The sequence below is a fragment of the Mustela putorius genome, unplaced genomic scaffold (assembly GCF_011764305.1).
Source record: "Mustela putorius furo isolate JIRA1106 unplaced genomic scaffold, ASM1176430v1.1 tig00003834_pilon_pilon_pilon, whole genome shotgun sequence".
In the NCBI taxonomy this organism is placed as follows: domain Eukaryota; kingdom Metazoa; phylum Chordata; class Mammalia; order Carnivora; family Mustelidae; genus Mustela; species Mustela putorius.
In genome coordinates this window covers 76,537,808-76,557,943 of record NW_025421987.1, presented here as the reverse complement: position 1 = coordinate 76,557,943, position 20,136 = coordinate 76,537,808, and the positions used below count along the sequence as shown (strand labels likewise).

The 20,136-nt window shown below is 36.0% G+C and overlaps 1 protein-coding gene and 1 pseudogene across 3 annotated transcripts in view; both read right to left on the bottom strand.

Annotated features, from left to right (window-relative positions):
- Nucleotides 1-20,136, bottom strand: part of NAALADL2 (N-acetylated alpha-linked acidic dipeptidase like 2) — a 1,340,010-nt gene that overhangs the window by 1,177,526 nt on the left and 142,348 nt on the right. The gene's annotated exons all lie outside the window — the stretch shown is intronic.
- Nucleotides 666-2,169, bottom strand: LOC123394321 (annotated as a pseudogene).

Sequence of the window (20,136 nt, the reverse complement as noted above, 5' to 3'; positions counted from 1 at the left end):
TGACCTGTAACAGAGTTTCCCCTTAATTTCAGAGCTCAAGCCTCCAGAAATATAATAGAATAAGTTTCTGTTGTTTATACCACCTAGTTTGTGTTACTTTGTTTCACCAACCCTGGGAAACTAATACACATATTATTTATAAATTCCTCCTTTTCTCATCTCTTCATAGCAATGAGTTCACATTTTTTTCTATGCAGATTATATTCTAATACTTATTTATAAAGGCATACTTCAGAGGTATCAGAGGTGTGGTTCCAGGTCACCACAATAGAGTAAATACCACAAGAAAGTTAGTCAATGAACTTTTTGGTTTCCCAGTGCATATAAATGTAAACTATTTGAGGTCTATTAAGTGTGCAATAGCATTATATCTAGGAAACTGTGCATACATTAATTTAAAAATACTTAATTGGGGCACCTGGGTGACTCAGTCGGTGAAGTGGCCAACCCTTGGTTTTGGCCCACATCATGATCTCAATGTGTTGGGACTGAGCCTCGTGTCAGGTTCTGCACTCTGCACAGAGTCTCCTTCAGATTCTTTCTCCCCCTCCATCCAGTTCAGGTACACTATTTCTCTCTTTTTTTTCTCTCAAATAAATAAATAAAATCTTTAAAAAATTAAAAATAATTTTATTGATAAAAAATGCTAACCATCATCTGAGCTTTTAGCAAATCATAATCACAGCTGGTGGAGGGTCACATCTTGATGTTGATGGCTACTGACTAATCAGGATGGTGGTTGTTGAAAGTCTGAGTGGCAATTACTTAAAATAAGACAACAGTGTTGTTTGCCACATCATTTGATGCTTCCTTTCATGAATGATTTCTCTGTAGCATGTGATGCTGTTTGATAGCATTTTACCCATAGGAAAACTTTCAAAACTGTGGGGTCAATCCTCTCAAACACTGTCACTGCTTTATCAACTATGTTTATGTAATATTCTAAATCCTTTATTGTCATTTCTGCAAATTCATAGCATCTTCCCCAGGAGTACATTCAATCTCAAGGAGTACATTCGATCTTTGCTCATCCATATATAACAAATCTTCATCCATTAAGATTTTATCACGAGATTAAAGCAACTCAGTCACATCTTCAGGCTCCACTTCCAATTTTAATTCTCCTGCTATTTCCACCACATCTGTAGTTACTTCTTCCACTGAAATCTTGAACCACTCAAACTCATCCAGGAGGGTTAGAATCAATTTCTTCCAAACTCTTGTTTATGTTGATATTTTGACCTCTTCTTATGAATCATAACTATTCTTAATGGTATATGGAAAGATGTCATTTTCAGTAGGTTTTCCATTTACTTTGCTGAGATCCATCAGAGGAATCACTATCTATGGCAGCTATAGCCTTAGAAAATGTATTGCTTAAATGATAAGACTTGAAAGTCAAAATGACTCCTTGATCCATGGGCTGCAGAATGGATGTAGCAGGCATGAAAATAACATTCACCTCATTGTATATCAGAGCTCTTCAGTACCCAGGTACATTGTCAAAAGCAGTAATATTTTTGAAGGAAATTTTTTTTCCCCCTTAATCAGTAGGTCTCAACAGTGAGCTTAAAATAGTCATGTTGTAAACAGATGTGCTGTCATCCAATCTTTGTTGTTCCACTTACAGAGCACAGGCACAATAGTTTTAGTACAATTCTTAAGGGCCCTGGGATTTTCAGAATGGTCAATGAACACTGGCTTGAAAGGAAAATTTGCCCTTTGCATTAGCCCCTAACAAGAGAGTCATCCTGTCCTTTGAAGCTTTTAAGACAGGTGTTGACTTCTCCCCTCCAGCTATGAAAGTCCTTGATGGCATCTTCTTCCAGTATAGGGCTATTTGATCTACATTGAAAATAAGGTGCAGCAAACCTTTATTAATTATCTTAGCTAGATCTTCTGGATAATTTGTAGCTTCTACATCAGCACTTGCTCCCTTATCTTGTACTTTATGTTATGGAGACACCTTATTTCCTTAAACCTCATAAACCAGTATCTACTAGCTTCAAACTTTTATTCTGTAGCACTCTCACCTCTCTCAACCCTCAGAGAATTGAAGTTAGAGTTAGGGACTTGCCTTGGATTAGACTTTAGCTTAAGGGAATATTGTCGCTGGTTTGACCTTCTTCTTCTCCTTCTCCTCCTTCTTCTTTTTTTTCTTTCATTTTTTAAAACAATCACTTTATTCTATTTATTTATTTATCTCACTGTAGCACATACAATCCCCAATGTCCATTTCCCAGTCACCCCATCTCTCTCAACCCCCTCCCTACAGGAACCCTCAGTTTGTTTGGTTTGATCTTCTGTCCAGACCTTTCATACTTTCTCCATATCAGCAATAAGGCTGTTCCTCTTATCATTCTGGTGTTCCCCAGAATAGCACTTTTAATTTCCTTCAAGACCTTTCCCTTTGCATTTACAACTTAGCTAACTGTTTGGTGCAAGAGGCCTAGCTTTTGGCATATCTTAGCTTTCAAAATGCATTTCTCACTAAGCTTAATCATTTCTAGCTCTTGATTTAAAGTGACTGACATATGATTCTTGCTTTCACTTGAGTACTTAGAGGCTACTGTAGGAGTATTAATAGACCTAATTTTAATATTGTTGTGTCTCAGAGAATAGGGAGGCCTGAGGTGAGGAAGAGATAACAGCCAGTTGCTGGAGTCAGAACACACATTTATGGATTAAGTTTGCTCTCTTATATGGGTGTGGTTCATAGAACCCCAAAACAATTACAACAGCAACATCAAAAACCACTGATCACATAGGGTACATCAGTGGTTCAGTCAGGTAAGCATCTGACTTGATTTCAGTTCAGGTCATGATCTCAGGGTTGTAAGATCAAGCCCCATGTCCTGCTTAAGATTCTCTCTCCCTTTGCCCCTACCCCTGTGCCCCCATATTCTCTCTCTCTCCCTCTCTCAAAAAAAAAAAAAAAGAGAGAGAGAGAGAGAGAGAGAAATTCACTGATCAGAGATCAACATATTAAAAAAGTTTGAAATACTATGAAAATTACCAAAATTAACTCTTATCTCTATAGGAAGTGAGCAAATGCTGTCAGAAAAATGGCACAACTGCACATGTTTGACACAAGGTTGCCACAAACCTTCACTTTATAAAAAACATAGTTATCTACAAAATGCAACAAAGTGAAGCACAATGAAATGAGGTATGCCTGTGTTGGGGAAGATCAGGATGGCTTAACCTTTAAAGCCCTAAAGGAAAGCTTGATAAACACCCCTGCCCTTGGCCTTTCCATCCTGTTCTTCTATCACACTCAATACCTTTTGACCAGTCATCTACTCACTTAACTCTTTCTTGTAGTATACTTCTCATGACTATTTGACTCTAACAGATCACCTCCTGATAATGCTGGGTTTTTGTGGTTTACCAATGGCTCTTATTAAAAGGTGAAAATGGTAAATATTATGCTGGGTATGCTATTGCAATGCCTTTCAAAGTCATCAAGGCAACACCTTTGCCCTCAGCTACATCAGTCCAACACATTAAATTGTTACGTTCTTGCTTAGGCCTGCATTTTAACCAAGGACAAAACTGCAAATATCTATACTGACAGTGGCTATGCCTTTCAAATACAACTTTGGAATACTGTGGAAACGGAGTGGCCTCCTCACTTTTAGCATGATAAAATTAAAACTCCAAACCTGAATCCCTGGAGGAGAAAGTAAACCATCTCACTGATCTTTCTACAAAGAACACTGCTCTAAAAGGAACAAAAGACCAAATGTCTGCCATGGTCCAGAGGGATATTCCCCCCCAAATAATACTCTAGAAAAACTGATGAGAGATGCCCAACATCTGTTGGCCCCAGAAAAGGGAAAAAAAATTGGAAATCTAATAATTATTGCCTGAATGAACAAGAAAATTCTGGCTTGGACCAAATAAAAATCCTGTCCTGCAGACTCTCAGGTTCCCATCACTGACTATTACAGATGCACTGAATCATTGGTTTACTTATAAAATGATAACCTTAATGAGCCAATACTGGTGGGAAAGCATTAACAAGGCCACAAAGAGTGCCTACTTTGTTGGCTTCACCTGCATTGAAATACAATTCAAGAAAAACTATGCCCTGGCTCCTGGACACTTTACATTGTGCAACGGACCAGCTGAGGTTTGGCAAATGGACTTTATACAGCTTCCTCTGTCTCATGGATACGAATATCTTGGTAATGATCTGTATTTTTTTAAATATCATATTCCTACCTGGTGAACCACCTCAAACTTGAGTAACTGGTGAACTCACTTCATGGGTCAAGTGCTTCCATAAGTCTATGCAGTTTGGCCAGCTTTATACTTCCCTCTCAATCTTCACGGTTAGTCAAACATACTAACAGCATTATTAAGACCCAACTGACAAATTATGTAGCAATCCCTCTACTACTCTGGCCAAAGGCACTTTGGCCTTTTGGAATATAGCACCATCCTTTTGGAATGTATCAGCTCTCGCTCTTTGAGAAAATCACAAAATATCCAATGCACTTGATTCCTGCTTCTTTGAATCCACAGTTGGTAAAGGGAGATATATTTTAATATTGTAAAGACCTAACTGTTTCTGATAAGAATAGCCATGCTTTAGTAGAACAATCTTTCTGCAGCATAGTTCTAGGAGACAAAGACTTTAAACATGATATACACCTTGGAGATTTTATCTATTGGAAAGAATATCTCCAGAAAGTCTCTCTTCAACCCCATTGTAAAGGAACCAACCCTTGTGCCACTAAAATCCAAGGAATAGATTCTTTGGTCTGTGTCCCACCTAAAGAAAGCACCAAATTCTGACTAGACCAGCTGATGACTGGAAATAAAGATTTCCAGGAATTGAAGCTGATAACAGCTGAAGGAAATAGCTTTCCCAAGATGATTGTACTGGGCCTGAATATCATTTTTCTCACTGTGGCTTCTTACCTTATTTTTTCCCTCTCTTCCTTGGCCCAATCTATTGCAAAAGGGAAAAACCTTTCAACCATTGGATTTGTCACCAGAAACTCAGATCTATTCAAGTTGCTGGAGATCTTCAATCTGTTCCCTTGCATCCAGGGTAACTATAAATGGGCTAACTCCTTTTTGCATTTCTTTTACAAAAGATCCCTTTAGACTGGGATGGTTCCCTGTAGAATGTCTGCTCCTCATCTTATTCTGCATAATCCTTTTTAAGCTCTGTACCTGTTGTCTGTCAAACCTTTGTAGAAATAATGTGCCCACTGGGGTGATGTTAGCTGAGTGCTTCAAGATGATCTCCAGTGCTTGGTATGTACCTCAGATGGTAAACATGACAGAGTTCCTCCTATTATTCTTTGTTACTCAAATGGAGCTTCAGAGGCTCCCAACCTGTGTGCTTCCCCTCCCACATGGGCTACGACAACTAGAATAGGTTCCTCATGGCACCAAGGGATGAAACCACTAAATACAAAAAAAAAAAAAAAACTTGATACTTCAATGGCAATGTTTATTTTTGTTTTTTTGTTTTTTCTGTTTTTAGATTTTATTTATTTAAGTGAGAGAGAAAGAGAGTGAGAGTAAGCACAAGCAGGGGAGGGGCAGAGGGAGAGGAAGACTCTCTGATGAGCTGGGAGCCTGACAAGGGCTCAATCCCAGGACCCCAGCAACATGACCTGAGCCAAAGGCAGACACTTAACTAATGAAGCCACCCAGGCACTCCATTCATCATCAGTAATGCTTTTGAGGAAAGATCTTGATCAAAGGGGAAACGTGAAAGTAAACAAAGGAAATTTCATGAAAAATCCAGTTAGGAAGCCCTGCCTATGGGAGCTCTCACACACTGTGAATCATTGTAAGAAGCATACCTAAGTACTCCCCAAAAGAAAGAAGCTTACTTTCCATTCCCTCACAGAAGGAAGGAATAATTTCTCCTTGCCCAGCAACAGTCCAGCCAATGAGAAACCACCACACTCAGCCAATGAGAAGCTATAACAGCCCTTCCCTCCTTTTCCTTTATTAAAGCAAATCTTTCTCCTCTGTTTTCCAGACTTGCCTATGGTTCACCACAGTTTGCTTGTCTTGAATTAGTTTTCTACTATTCCCAAATAAACTCATTTTGCTGATAAAAGAAATGGCTTCTTCCTTCCCCTTCCCCTTCCCCTTCCCCTTCCCCTTCCCCTTCTCCTTCTCCTTCTTTTTTTTTTTTTTTAAGGTTAACAGTTAGCACTGCACAGCACCTCATCTTCAGCACACCAAGATAGGAGTTATAAAATTTTGAGTTCTAGAAAGTTACTTTCATGGATTGTCTTCGAAAGCAAGTATTGACACTACTTTCCATCACCAACACAATGACATGCCAGATCACAAGCAAAATCTTACTGGGGCAGGTGCTCTCCTCTTCAAGACCTGCACAGTTATTAATTTCATATCTATAAAGTCTCTGCCTAGAAGAATGCCACATTTGTGAGCAGTCTTGACTTCTGACACACAAGTTGTTTCAATAACATTGTGTTTCTTCTCATAGCCAGGGAAAATCGAATTCATTTAGTGGGCAACTGTGATGTGGATGATATGAAAAACTGCACATAAGAAATGATGCCTAGAAATCACTCTCTCTGAATTTTAAAGGCTGAGTGAAAAGTCAAGTAAATGTAACAGAAACAGAAGAAGATGTAAAAATTAATAAAAGAATTTTTACTTCCAGACTTTAAAAAATTTATCACTAAACCCTCTGGATATGAAAGTTAGAATCATTAGTTAGCTGATCACTTACAAATTCAGTACAATCAAACTCAATTTTATGTAAAGAGTCAAGAGAGAAGATGGTGAAAACTCTTCCATAATTAAAATCTATGGTATAGTATCAGTGAATATACATAATATTTTAAAAGATAATTTTAATATTTGCAAATGTTAAATGCCTGATAAATGAGGTAAAATGAGGGAAGACAAATTAGTCAATTCAAATCTCTTCATATATATATATGTCTGGGCAAGAAGAGAGACAGATATCATTATTAACTACATTATTGGACAGACAGATCCATTTAGCAGTGGTAGATTATCTCATTTATATATCATGTAACCTTTTATGGTCCCTAACACATAATAAATGTGGTTAACAACATGCTTAATAAATGTTTCTTTGTAGTCACAGAGAACTATTTTAGTTATTTGTTTTCGAGGTGACATCTCTTTACTCTTCTGATGCCTTACCTCCATAATACTGTATAATGGACCTGGATAAGAACAAGGGGGGGGTGCCTGGGTGGCTCAGTGGGTTAAAGCCTCTGCCTTGCTCAGGTCATGATCCCAGGGTCCTGGGATCGAGCCCCGCATCGGGCCCTCTGCTCAGCAGGGACCCTGCTTCCCTACCTCTCTCTCTGCCTGCCTCTCTGTCTACTTGTGATTTCCATCTGTCAAATAAATAAAATCTTTAAAAAAAAAAAAAGAACAAAGAGAGGGAAGAAAGAAAAAAAAAAACATGATTTTTAAAAGCCTGAGCTTCCATGTTGAGTCTGCATTCCTTCTAAAGCTGAAGAAAGCTAAGAAAATTACTAAGGCTTTTGGAAATCTAATCCAAAATTGAGTCAAGAAAAGTGAAGAATTAAAATTACATCCTTTCAAAAACTCACTTTTCATTTTCATAAATTTCACTTACACTCTTATAAAAGCAAATTAGTAGAGTTACAAATAATGAAATTGCAGGGATGCCTCGGTGGCACAGTTGGTTAAGCCAGTGCCTTCAGTTCAGGTCATGATCCCAGGGTCCTGGGATCAAGTCCCACATCGGGCTCCTTGTTCAGCAAGGAGCCTGCTACTCTCTCTCTCTGCTTCTGCCTGCCACTCTGCCTGCTTGTGCTCTCTCATTCTCTCTCTCTGACAAATAAATAAATAAAATATTTTAAAAAGAATATATTTAAAAAATAATGAAATTGCTTAGTATCCTTGATAGGAGATAATACATAAATTTTCAACATCTCAAATAGATAAATGATCTTTTTCATCCAAAGTACATACCAATTTAATAATATGATTTGTTTATTATACCTATTTTATAATTAAACTGAAACAGACATGCCTCTTAAGATATGACACTAAGGTGTATTAGCATATTTTTATAACCCCTCTCACTGCTAAAATGGCATTTGATCTATCTCCTTCACCCATAAACACTGAACACTAGAGGATAAAGACTGTGGAATACAGTCTTTTTTTTCTTCCATACTTAATCAAATACCCAAGGCTGTAAGACCCATATTTGTAATTATCATAATTCTCACAAAAAGTCTTTTAACAATTATCAGCAAAAAAAAAAAAAATACAAATACTTTGATACAAATACTTTGTTAAAAGTATTTTCAAACATAAAGTTTAGTCCTTTCTGGATATGTCAACTTCTAAGAGGTTGTAATATTTACATTTTGTTATCTTCCATATCTTTGTTGACATTATTCTGCATGCCATTATTTACTTCCTTAATTCCCAAGTTTCTTCTATGGAATGATATAAAAAGATGTATAATGTAGAGGTGAAGCTGATAACAATTTACTACATGGTGATTATACTTGCCACTATTCCAAAATCCCCTTTCAACTATGAATGTTCTTTCCTTCAGATTTCTAAAGTAAGATAGAAAATGGTTAACAAATACACAAACAAAAAAATAAAAATAAACACTATAATTTGTTGTACTTTTTAATATGTGGTTCTTATCTATTATACTTTTAGCTAAAGAGTTCTATCAAGATCAATACATATTTTAAGATTTTAATTCTGGATTTTTCATTAAAATATTTCCAACTAAATAATATTCTTATGAGCCTTGTAAAAGTCCTTTATCTTCTTATCTGAAAGAAAATGTACTGCTATTTCAAAACATATCTACTCCTGATGAAAGCAATACTGTTTTCCTTCTAAAACACATGATTTTAAAAAAATTAAAACAAAACACATGATTCAATTTTCTAGAAACAGTAAAGATATAAATACTATCTGCAATCATATTTTAAAATCCAGTAATACTAACTTGCATTCTCGCCAACAGTGTAAGAGGGTTCCCCTTTCTCCTCAACCTTTCAAATATTTGTTGTTTCTTGCCTTGTCAAATTTTGCCATTCTAACTGCTGTAAGGTGGTATCTTAATGTGGTTTTGATTCCCTGATGGCTAATGATGTTGAATATTTTTTCATGTGTCTGTTAGCCATCTGTATGCACAGAAGTGTCTGTGCATGTCTTCTGACCATTTTTAACCACTTTGGAAAACAGTGTGGTGGTTCCTTAAAAAGTTAGAAATAGAGCTACTCTATGACCCAACAATTGCACTACTGGGTATTTACCCTGAAAATACAGATGTACTGAAAGAAAGGCCACATGCACTGCAATGTTCATAGTAGAAATGTCCACAATAGCTAAACAGTGGAAGGAGCCAAGATGCTCTTCAATAGACAAATGGATAAAGAAGATGTGGTTCATATATACAATGGAATATTACTCAGCCATCAGAAAGCATGAATACCCAACATTTGCATCAATGTGGATGGAACTGGAGGAGATTATGCTAAGTGAAATAAGTCAAGCAGAGAAAGAGAATTATCGTATGGTTTCAATTATTTGTGGAACATAAGGAATACCATGGAGACATTGGGAGAAGGAAGGGAAAAATGAAAGGAGGGAAATCAGAGGGGGAGATGAACCATGAGAGACTATGGACTCTGGGAAACAAACTGGTGGTGGGGGGAGGGGTTAGCCCAGTGATGCATATTAAGGAGGGCACATATTGCATGGAGTACTGCATATTATATGCAAACAATGAATCATGGAACACTATTAAAAAAAACTAATGATGTATTGTTTGGTGACTAACATAACATAATAAAAAAAATTTTAATAAAATAAAATCCAATAATACTTTTTAAGTTCTTTGAACAAATTTTACAAAAAAAAAAAAAAAAAAAAAAACAGTTAAAACAAGCTGCATGGAGGAAAGAACAAATACGGAAGAAGCAAACTAAGAAAAAACTCAGTATCTTCTGCAGTTATGGAATTATCTTATTACTAGGGAAAAAAGCAAATTATATTTTAATTTGCTTACCATATTAAGACTTAATACTAAATGACCTATTTTTTTCAACTTGTAAGAAAAACATAAAAAGCTATGGAAAAAAATAAACATTACTACACATAACTGGGTCAAAATCTCAGTGAATTGTAGCATTTGGTTTCACCAGAAAAAATTTTTAAAAAGTATTTGATGTACCACATAAGATAATGATTTGATTTAATGGTCATACTTAAATGTGAACAAACACAAAACCTAAAAGTTTCCCTAGGGTAGCCAGAACGTAAAACATTATCTCAGTTCATATTTCTATTTTAAGTGAGAAGTTGAGATAGAAACAGGAATAATCTTTAACTTTTATAGGTACACTGCAATAGTTTTCTAAACACTACAACTTCCGTTGTCTCATTTAATCCTCAGAAGGCCCCTCAGGTACTTGGTCAATTTGACCCATTTGAAAGTGAATAAACAAACTGATAAATGCTTCAAGGGATGGAATTATTAAGAGGCAACGTATAAATTTGAGAGCTAGAATTTAAGGCTTTAGCCTTCAAATTTCATGGTATTTCTATTCCATGCTTACTTCCCACTTCTTTAAGGTTATTCCCGGACACTTTCGGAATGGTACTATTGTTGGTTAAGTAAATGTGACCCATTAGAATTTAAGAGTTCTGAAGTTTATGAAGAAATACTTCCCTATAGTGTCTTACTCTACTACGCTGTTAAAACAAATAACATAGACTACATGGATTAAAGAAAAGACATTTATTTCTCATGGTTTTGGAAGCCGGGAAGTTTGAAATCAAGACACCAGAATGATCAGGTTCTGGTGAAGAGCATCTTCCAGAATTCAGACTGAAAACTTCTTTCTGTGTCCTCACTTGTGGTAGAGGCAAGGGAGCTCACTGGGGTTTCTTTTTTAAAGGCATTAATCTTCTTCATGTGGGTTCCACCTTCAGGACCTAATTGCCTCCCAAAGGCTCCATCACCTCATACCACCACACTAGGCATTAAAATTTCAAAATATGAATTTCAGGCAGGACACAAACATTCAGACCATAGCGTATAGTTTATCTGTAAATCTTAGTACAGGCTTTTGGGCTACTGAAAGAATAAGATCTTATGGCAACTACATGATTTCAGTGTTACTAATCAGCATACAGGAATGTGCAAATAGATAACCATACAGTACTTCTCAAAACTTCCAGTTTCAATACCACTTTGTGCCCTTAAAGTACTGAATATTCCAAAGAGTCTTCATTTATGAGGGTTCTATCTATTAATATTTACTACATTGGAAATTAAAGCTAAGAAATTTTTTAAATATTTTAGCTCATTTTAAAAAGCAGTAAGAACCCATTACATATATATTTTTAAGAGATTTTATTGATTTATTTGAGAGAGAGAGAGGGAGAACATGAGCAAGGGGAGAGGCAGAGAAAAAGGTTGAAACAGACTCCCCACTGAGCAGGGAGCCCAATATGGAGCTCGATCCCAGAACCCTGAGATCATGAACTGAGCTGAAGGCAGACACTTAACTGACTGAGCCATCCAGGCACCCCAAGAACCCATCACATATTAATATAGACTCTTTTTATGAAAATGTTTAGTAATATGAGTGGAACTGTTCTATAATTTTGCAAATTTCATTAATGTCCAGCTTATCAGAAGACAACCTCTAATACTGGATTCTAAATTCAGTCTGCTTTATTACACTAAAACATGTGTTGTAACTGTACTGCATGCATTCAAAAGTTAAGGAGACATGGGAGATACACAAAAAAACCTAAATCAAACATCTAGAGATAAGAACTACATATGAGGTTAAAAAAATACAACTGATAAAACTGATGGTAGATCAGACACTGCACTAGAAAAAAATTAGTACGCCAAAGACATATCATGGTAAAACTCCAAAATTAAACATAAAGAGAAAATGGGTTTTTTAAAAGTAATGAATAGAGTATCAACAACCAGTGGGATAATTACAAGTAGCCTAATACACATGAAATTGAATACTCTAAAGGAGAACAGAGATAAATATAGAAAAAATTTTGAAGAAATAACAGCCAAACATTCTCCATTTTTTAATTGAAATATATAAGCCCACAGATCTAAAAAGCTCAAGAAACCCAAGAACAAGAAGCACGAGGAAAAAAAAAAAGAGAAGAAAAGAGAAAACTTTTAAAAAGCTATGACAATTTTGACAGTGGGAGAAGCTGTCCATGTATGAGGGCAGAGGATAGAAGGAAATTTTCTGTACTTTCTGTACAATTTTATTTTGAAAATACTTTGTTTTTTATTATAAATTATTTAAAAAATTTTTATAATTTTATGAGACTCAATTTTATTATGAAACTAAAACCAGTCTAAAAAGTAAAAGTTTGGGTGCCTGGGTGGCACAGTTGGTTAAGTGACTGTCTTCAGCTCAGGTCATGATCCCGAAGTCCTGGGATCAATTCCTGCATCGGGCTCCCAGCTCCATGGGCAGTCTGCTTCTCTCTCTGACCTCTCCCTTCTCATGCTCTCTCTCTCAAATAAATAAATAAAATGTTTAAAAAAAAGTAAAAGTTTTTTCTGTAAATATGAGAATAAGTATTTTAATATGGATGCAGGATATAAGATTAATATAAAAATGGATTTATATATACTAGTAACAGTCAAACTGAAATTAAAAATACCATTTAAAACAGCATCAAAAATATCATATGCGTAGGGATATATCTGACAAAACAATGCAAAATACAAGTACCCCAAACACTAAAAAACACTACAAAAAGTAACTAAAGAATACCTAAATAAATACAGTTACTTTGCTCATGGGTTAAAAGATTCAACATTGTTAAACGTCAGTTTTCCTCAAATTGATAAGTATTTGATATGATTCCCCCAAGAAATGATTATAAAGGTCTGATTGTAAAAACTGATTGTATAGTTCCTTTAATAGCTAAAGGAACTTTGGCAATGAACAGAAATGGAGAATTCCATGATTTTAAGACTTGTTACAAAGTTACAGTAATCAATATTCTGTGTATTGGCATCAAGGCTTGCATATTGGCACCAAGAAAAATAGACAAGTGGAATAAAACAGAAGCAGATGTTGATCCACAAATACATGGACAAATTATTTTTGATGAATGTGCAAAGGCAATTCAGTGCAGAAATTATCACATAGATACCCAAATATATATCCACATGCAAAAAAATGAATTTTTATCTATAGCAGCATATACAAAAACTAATTCAAAGTGTATTCTAAATTTAAAACAAAAGAAAAACTAAAAGAAAAACAAAAGAAAAACTGTTGTTATTTGGGGTTAGGTAAGACTTCATAAATATGACCTCAAAAGAATGATCCAATGTTTGGGGAAAGCAAATTGATAAACTGGACCTCATCAAAATCAAAGAACTGCGGTCTTTGAAAAACACCATTAAGAGATTAAGAGAATGAAAAAGATAAGTCATAGTCAGGATCAAATATTTGTAAAGCATATAGCTGATAAAGTACTTGTATCCAGAATATAAGACTTCTCGATGGTAAATAATTAGAAAACAAACACAATTTTTAAGTGGATAAATTTACGTACTTCACCAAAGAAAACAGTGACTAAGCATATGAAAAGATGCTCAACAATATTACCATTAAAGAAATGTGAATTAAATCTACAAGACATCACTGCCACTATTAGAATAGACAAACACTGAGATGAGGATATGGAGGTAATAGAAATAGAACTCTCATGTGTTGCTGCTAGGAATTGGTAATTTCTTAAAAAGTCAGAATACACCTATCATATAATCAACCATTCCACATGTAAATATTTATCCAAGAGAAATAAGAGTGTATTACCATACAAAAATCCGGTACTCAAAATTCATACCCCAGATTTGAAAATAACCCAAATACCCTTCAACAGGTGAATGGGTAAGAAAATTCTGGGATTTACATACAATGTAACACTATTCAAGAAAAAGAAGAAATGAAATATTAAAATACACTATAACAAGGATGAAACTCAAAATGATTGTATGAGTTAAAAGAAGACATACAGAAAGAATACCAATATTATAGTATCACAAGCAGCTAAGTGGTTGGTCACCTGGGAACAAAGGGTGAGAGAGGGAGTAGTAAGAGAGAGGGATTAAAAGGAGTTAAGGGCATATTCATTATCCTCACTGTAATGATGATTTCACAGGTGTACAAATAAAGTAAAAATTTCACAAGTTATATACCTTCTGTGCAGTTTATTATACATCAAATATTCTTCCATAAGTCTGCCTTTTAAACAATTACATAAATTTCCTAATGTAAACCATTAAAATGAGCCATACATTTGTTTCTCATCTTGGAAATATTTTTGACATAATTTTGAGAGGAAAATAGCAATTATTAAGAACTAAAAGCCTTTCCACATGAAAAAATTTACAAATGTTTAAAAGAGTGTAACTTCTTGTTACCATGACTACTTAGTAGCTCCATAAAGTGTTTTCAGTTGAATGGTCCTTTGCTCTTAGACATTTCTGCAAAATTACTTATATTTATATCCTTACACATTTTTTGCAGAAAAAAAGTTAAAGATCCATCAATTATTTAAAACAAGAAATTCTTAGAAGTCCAGTGATATAAAAGCTAAGTCTGATTTATCCACTTGATTTCAGAACCAAATAGCTATTTCAGTAAAAATAAAGAGATAATCTGTGCAAAAAGCAGATTTAATGTCTAAAATGTACCTTTTTGATTCTTCAGATTTTATTTGCTTAAAGAGGTAATACATATTAGTTAACTGTCTCAGAATCACCAAGGTGAAATATCTTCTAAAGGCAATGTAGAGAGGAGCAAGATGACAGAGGAGTAGGAGACCTAAATATCATCAGGTCCCAGGAGTTCAGCTGGATAGTTAAACCATTCTGAACAGCTAAAACACAACAGGATAGAGAAAAGAAGAAGAGCAGCAATTCTAGGAACAGAAAATTGACAACTTTCTGAAAGGCAGGACATGTGGAAAAGTAAATCTGAGGCAACATTTGGGAAATAGACCACAGGGGGGATGGCTGGCTCCAGGCAAGTGGGAAAGCAGCAGAGGACAAAATCAGAACTTTTAGAAGTCTGCTCCACTGAGGGATGTCACTCCAGAGGCTAAGCGGGGGGTGGAGCCCTCATAGGGACAGTGTGGTCTCAGGACCTGCAGAGTTACAAAAAACACACAGGTGCCTGAGTATGGCAGAGCTCCCAGGTATTGGAGCAGGGAAGCTGCCTGCAGAGACAGAGCCGAGTGGGTTCAGATTACCTTAAACTATGATCTGCATCACTGTCAGACCACTTCTCCTCAAACAGGAACCCAACAAGCAGCAGATCCAGGTAGACTCACCTTCCTCCTCCGGGAGGAATAGTGTGGGAGGGCGCTGCAGGAATCAGCTGGGTTTGGAGATTCCAAGTGAGGCTGGGCACCAGACATAGAAAAGCTTGGTCACAGGATGAGTGAGCACGGAATACAGCAAGAAACCAGTGAGACGGGAGTGATTGACTGCTTTTCTCTGAGGGCACACTGAAGAGTGGGGCTCCAAGCTCTCAACACCTATGAGCCAGAGATTGGGAGGCCACCATTTTCATTCCAGTACTCCAGAGTGATATGTAAAGCACAGAACAAAAGCTTCTGAGAAGAAAACCAAGCGATTACTTAGCTTGGCCCCTGGCAAGGGTGGCGCAATTCCCCCTCAGGCAAAGACATTTGAGATTCACTGCAACAGGCCCCTTCCCCAGAAGACGAGCAAGAACATCTAGCCAAGACCAAGTTCACCAATCAATGAGAACTGCAGAACTCTAGAGCTGGGGGAAAGCAACACATAGAATTCATGACTTTTTTCCAATGATCCTTTAGTCTTACAAAATTAATTTTTTTAATTTTTCCTCATTTTATTTTTTAATTTTTTCCAAAAACCTATTGTAATGTTTTTTAACTATTTTATCTTATCAATACTTCCTTAAAAATCTTTTTAAATTTTCATTGTTATGGTAATTTTTTAAACAATATTTTATTTATTCATTGGACAGACAGAGATCACAAGTAGGCAGAGAAGCAGGCAGAGAGGGGAGGAAGCAGGCTCCCTGCCAAGCAGAGAGCCCGATGCAGGGCTCGATCCCAGGACCCTGGGATCATGACTGAAGGCAGCGGCTTAACCCACTGAGCCAACCAGGTGCCCCTGTTACGGTAGTATTTTATCCCTTCATTGTATTTAACCTTATTTTTTGTAGACATATAGATTTTTTTCCTTTAAAATTTTGGGATATGTCTTCTAATAGACAAAAATATACCCTAAATCTGGTGCATGGCTTTTTTCTACTCTCCAGCCTGGTCACATTCTTTTCTCTTCTTTTTTTTCTTTTCTTTTTTCAACCAACTTCTTATCTTATCAATTCCTTTTTAAAAATATTTTTAATTTTCATCTTTACAGTAATAATTCATCCCTTCATTGTGCTCACCCTTATTTATATATATATATGTTTTTCTTTCTTTAAAATTTGGGAGGTAGCTTCTTCTAACAGACAAAAATACACCCAAAATCAAGTGTGTGGCTATGTTCTCTTCACCAGCCTAATACATATTTTTTTCTTCTCCCCCCTCATTCTTCTCCCCCCATTTTCAGGTCTCTTCTGATTTGGCTAGTGTATATTTTTCTGGAGTAGTTGCTACCCATTTAGTATTTTGATCTTTCATTTATCTATCCTTATCTGGATAAAATGACAAGGCAGAAAAACTCACCACAGAAAAAAAGCACAAGAGGCAGTACTGATGGCTAGAAACCTAATCAATATGAGATTAGCAGTATGTCACAACTGGAGTTCAGAATGATGATTATTAAGGTACTAGCTGGGCTCAAAAAAAAGCATAGAAGATTAGAGAATCCCTTCCTCGAGAAATAAAATCTCTTTCTGGAGAAATAAAAGAACTAACATCTAACAAAGTTGAAATCAAAAAAGCTACTAATGAGGTACAATAAAAAATGGAGGCTCTTACTCCTAGGATAAATGAGGCAGAAGATAGAATTAGTGATATAGAAGACCAAATGATGGAGAATAAAGAAGCTGAGCAAAAGAGAAACAACTAACTACTGTACCATGAGGGGAGAATCCAAGAAATAACTGATACCATAAAACAACAAAACAATAATTGATTAATGGGATCCCAGAAGAAGAAAGAGAGAGGGGGCAGGAGGTATATTAGAGCAAATTATAGTAGAGAATTTCCCTAATTTGGCAAGGGAACAAGCATCAAAATCCAGTAGACACAGAGAATAACCCTCAAAATCAATAAAAATAGGTCCACACTCCGTCATCTAATAGTAAAACTTACAAGTCTCAGTGAAAGAAAAAATCCTGAAAGCAACTCGGGACAAGAGGTCAGTAACATACAATGGGAGATATATTAGATTAGCAGCAGACCTATCCACAGACACCTGGCATGTCAGAAAGGATGAGCATAATATACTCATAGCACTAAATGAGAAAAACATGCAGCCAAGAATACTATATGCTAATAGACCTCAAAAGAAGGCTGGGTGGCAATCCTTATATCAGAAAAATTAGATTTTAAGCCAAAGACCATAATAAGAGATGAGGAAGGACACTATATCATATTTAAAAGGTCTGTCCAACAAGAAGATCTAACAATTATAAATATCTATGCCCCCAACATGAGTCACAAATCAGGTCTCAACTGGTACCAAAAGATTGGAATCATTCCCTGCATATTTTCAGACCACAATGCTCTGAAGCTAGAACTCAATCACAAGAGGAAAGTTGGAAAGAACTCAAATACATGGAGGCTAGAGAGCATCCTACTAAAGAATGAATAAATCAACCAGGAAATTAAAGAAGAATTTTTAAAAATTCATAGAAACCAATTAAAATGAAAACACAACTGTTCAATATCTTTGGGATGCAGCAAAAGTGGTCCCAAGAGGAAAGTATATAGGAATATAACTTTTCTCAAGAAACAAGAAAGGACTCAAGGACACAACCTAATGCCACACCTAAAGGAGCTGGAGAAAGAACAGCAAAGAAAGCCTAAACTCAGCAGGAGAAGAGAAATAACAAGGAGTAGAGAAATAATAAAGATCATAGCAGATATCAATGAAATAGAAACCAAAAAACAAACAAACAAACCAACAACAAAAAAAAACCCACAAAAGCAATAGAACAAGTCAATGAAATTACGACCTGGTTCTTTGAAAGAATTAATAAGATTTATAAATCCCTGGCCAGGATTATCAAAAAGAAAAGAGAAAGGACCAAATCAATAAAATCATGAATGAAAGAGGAGAGATCACAACCAACACCAAAGAAATACTGTAACCGTCTCTCAGAACAATGTACTGACCAAACATGCTTGAACATGTACCAGCAACAGGCCTCTGGGGGAGAGGATGATATACATCCTTGAAGCCGAGCAGCTGGGAACACCCAGCCTGCTCAGGGTGGAACGAACCCTGCTTCTTTTTTCTGTTATCTCCCTTTTTCCAGAGATCACCTGTAGTTAATTAGATAATTCCTTTAAATGTGTTTACAAAACCACAAATCCTATACTGCTTGATCAGGCTTATTTTACTTATCTATAATCTCCATTAACTCCTTGTTGATTGTTACCTTGTATCTAATAAATACAGGACTGAGGAGTTGTGCCGGGAGGCAGTCTTCTCAACTGCCAACCTGTGCTCCCGTTCTCTTGAAGCTGACTTGTTTGTGCCTCATTCTTCTCCCATGCACCGTTGGAAAGCAGCAAAATACAAACAATTATAAGACCATATTATGAGCAACTATATGCCAGAAAATTTGACAACCTGAAAGAAATGGATGCATCCCTAAAGTAATATAAACTACCAAAACTAAACCAGGAAGAAATAGAAACAGAGGCATAATCAGTAAGGACACTGAAGCAGTCCTCAAAAATCTCCCAAAACACGAGAGCCCAGGGCCAGACAGCTTTCCAGGGGAATTCTACCAAACATTTAAAGAAGAATTAATACCTATTCTCCTGAAGCTGTTACAAAAAGTAGAAATAGAAGGAAAACTTTCAAAGTCATTTTATGAGGCCAGCATTATCTTGATCCCAAAACCAGACAAACACCCCATCAAAAAGGAGAATTACAGACCAATATCCTTTATGAACAAGGATATACAAATTCTCACCAAAATACTAGTCAAAAGGATCTAACAGTACATTAAAAGGAATATTCACCACGACCAAGTAAAATTTATTCCTGAGCTGCAAGGTTGGGTCAATAGCTGAAATCAATCAATGTGATACACTACATTAATAAAAGAAAGAACAAGAACCATATCATACTCTCAGTAAATGCTGAAAAAGCATTGGACAAAGTACAACATCCTTTCTTGATCAAATCTCTTCATAGGGTAGGGATAGAGGGTACTTACCTCAATATCATCCAAGCCATCTATGAAAAACCAACAGTGAGTATCATTCTCAAAGGGAGAAACTGAGATCTTTTCCCCTAAGATCAGGAAATCAGCAGGGATATCCACTATTACCACTGGTATACAACATGCTATTAGAAAAGAAATTAAAGGCATCTGAATAGGCAAAGAAGCAGATGATACGATACTTTATGGGAAAACCCAAAAGATTCCATTCTAAAATGCTAGAACTCAAGTAGGAATTCAGTAAAGTATCAGGATATAAAATCCATGCACAGGAATCTGTTGCATTTCCATATACCAAAAGATAAACAGAAGAAAGAGAAATTAAGGAGCCAATCCCATTTACAATTGCACCCCAAACCATAAGATATCTAGGAATAAACCTAACCAAAGAGGCAAAGAATCTGTACTCAGAAAGCTATAAAGTACACATGAAAGAAACTGAGGAAGACAAAAAAAAAAAAAAAAAAGGAAAAATGTTCCATGATCTTGGACTGGAAGAACAAATATTGTGAAAATGTCCATGCTACCTAAAGCAATCTACACATTTAATGCAATCCCTATCAAAATACCATCAATTTTTTCAATGAACTGGAACAAATAATCCTAAAATTTATATGGAACCAGAAAAGACCTTGAATAGCCAGAGGAATGTTGAAAAAGAAAACCAGTTGGT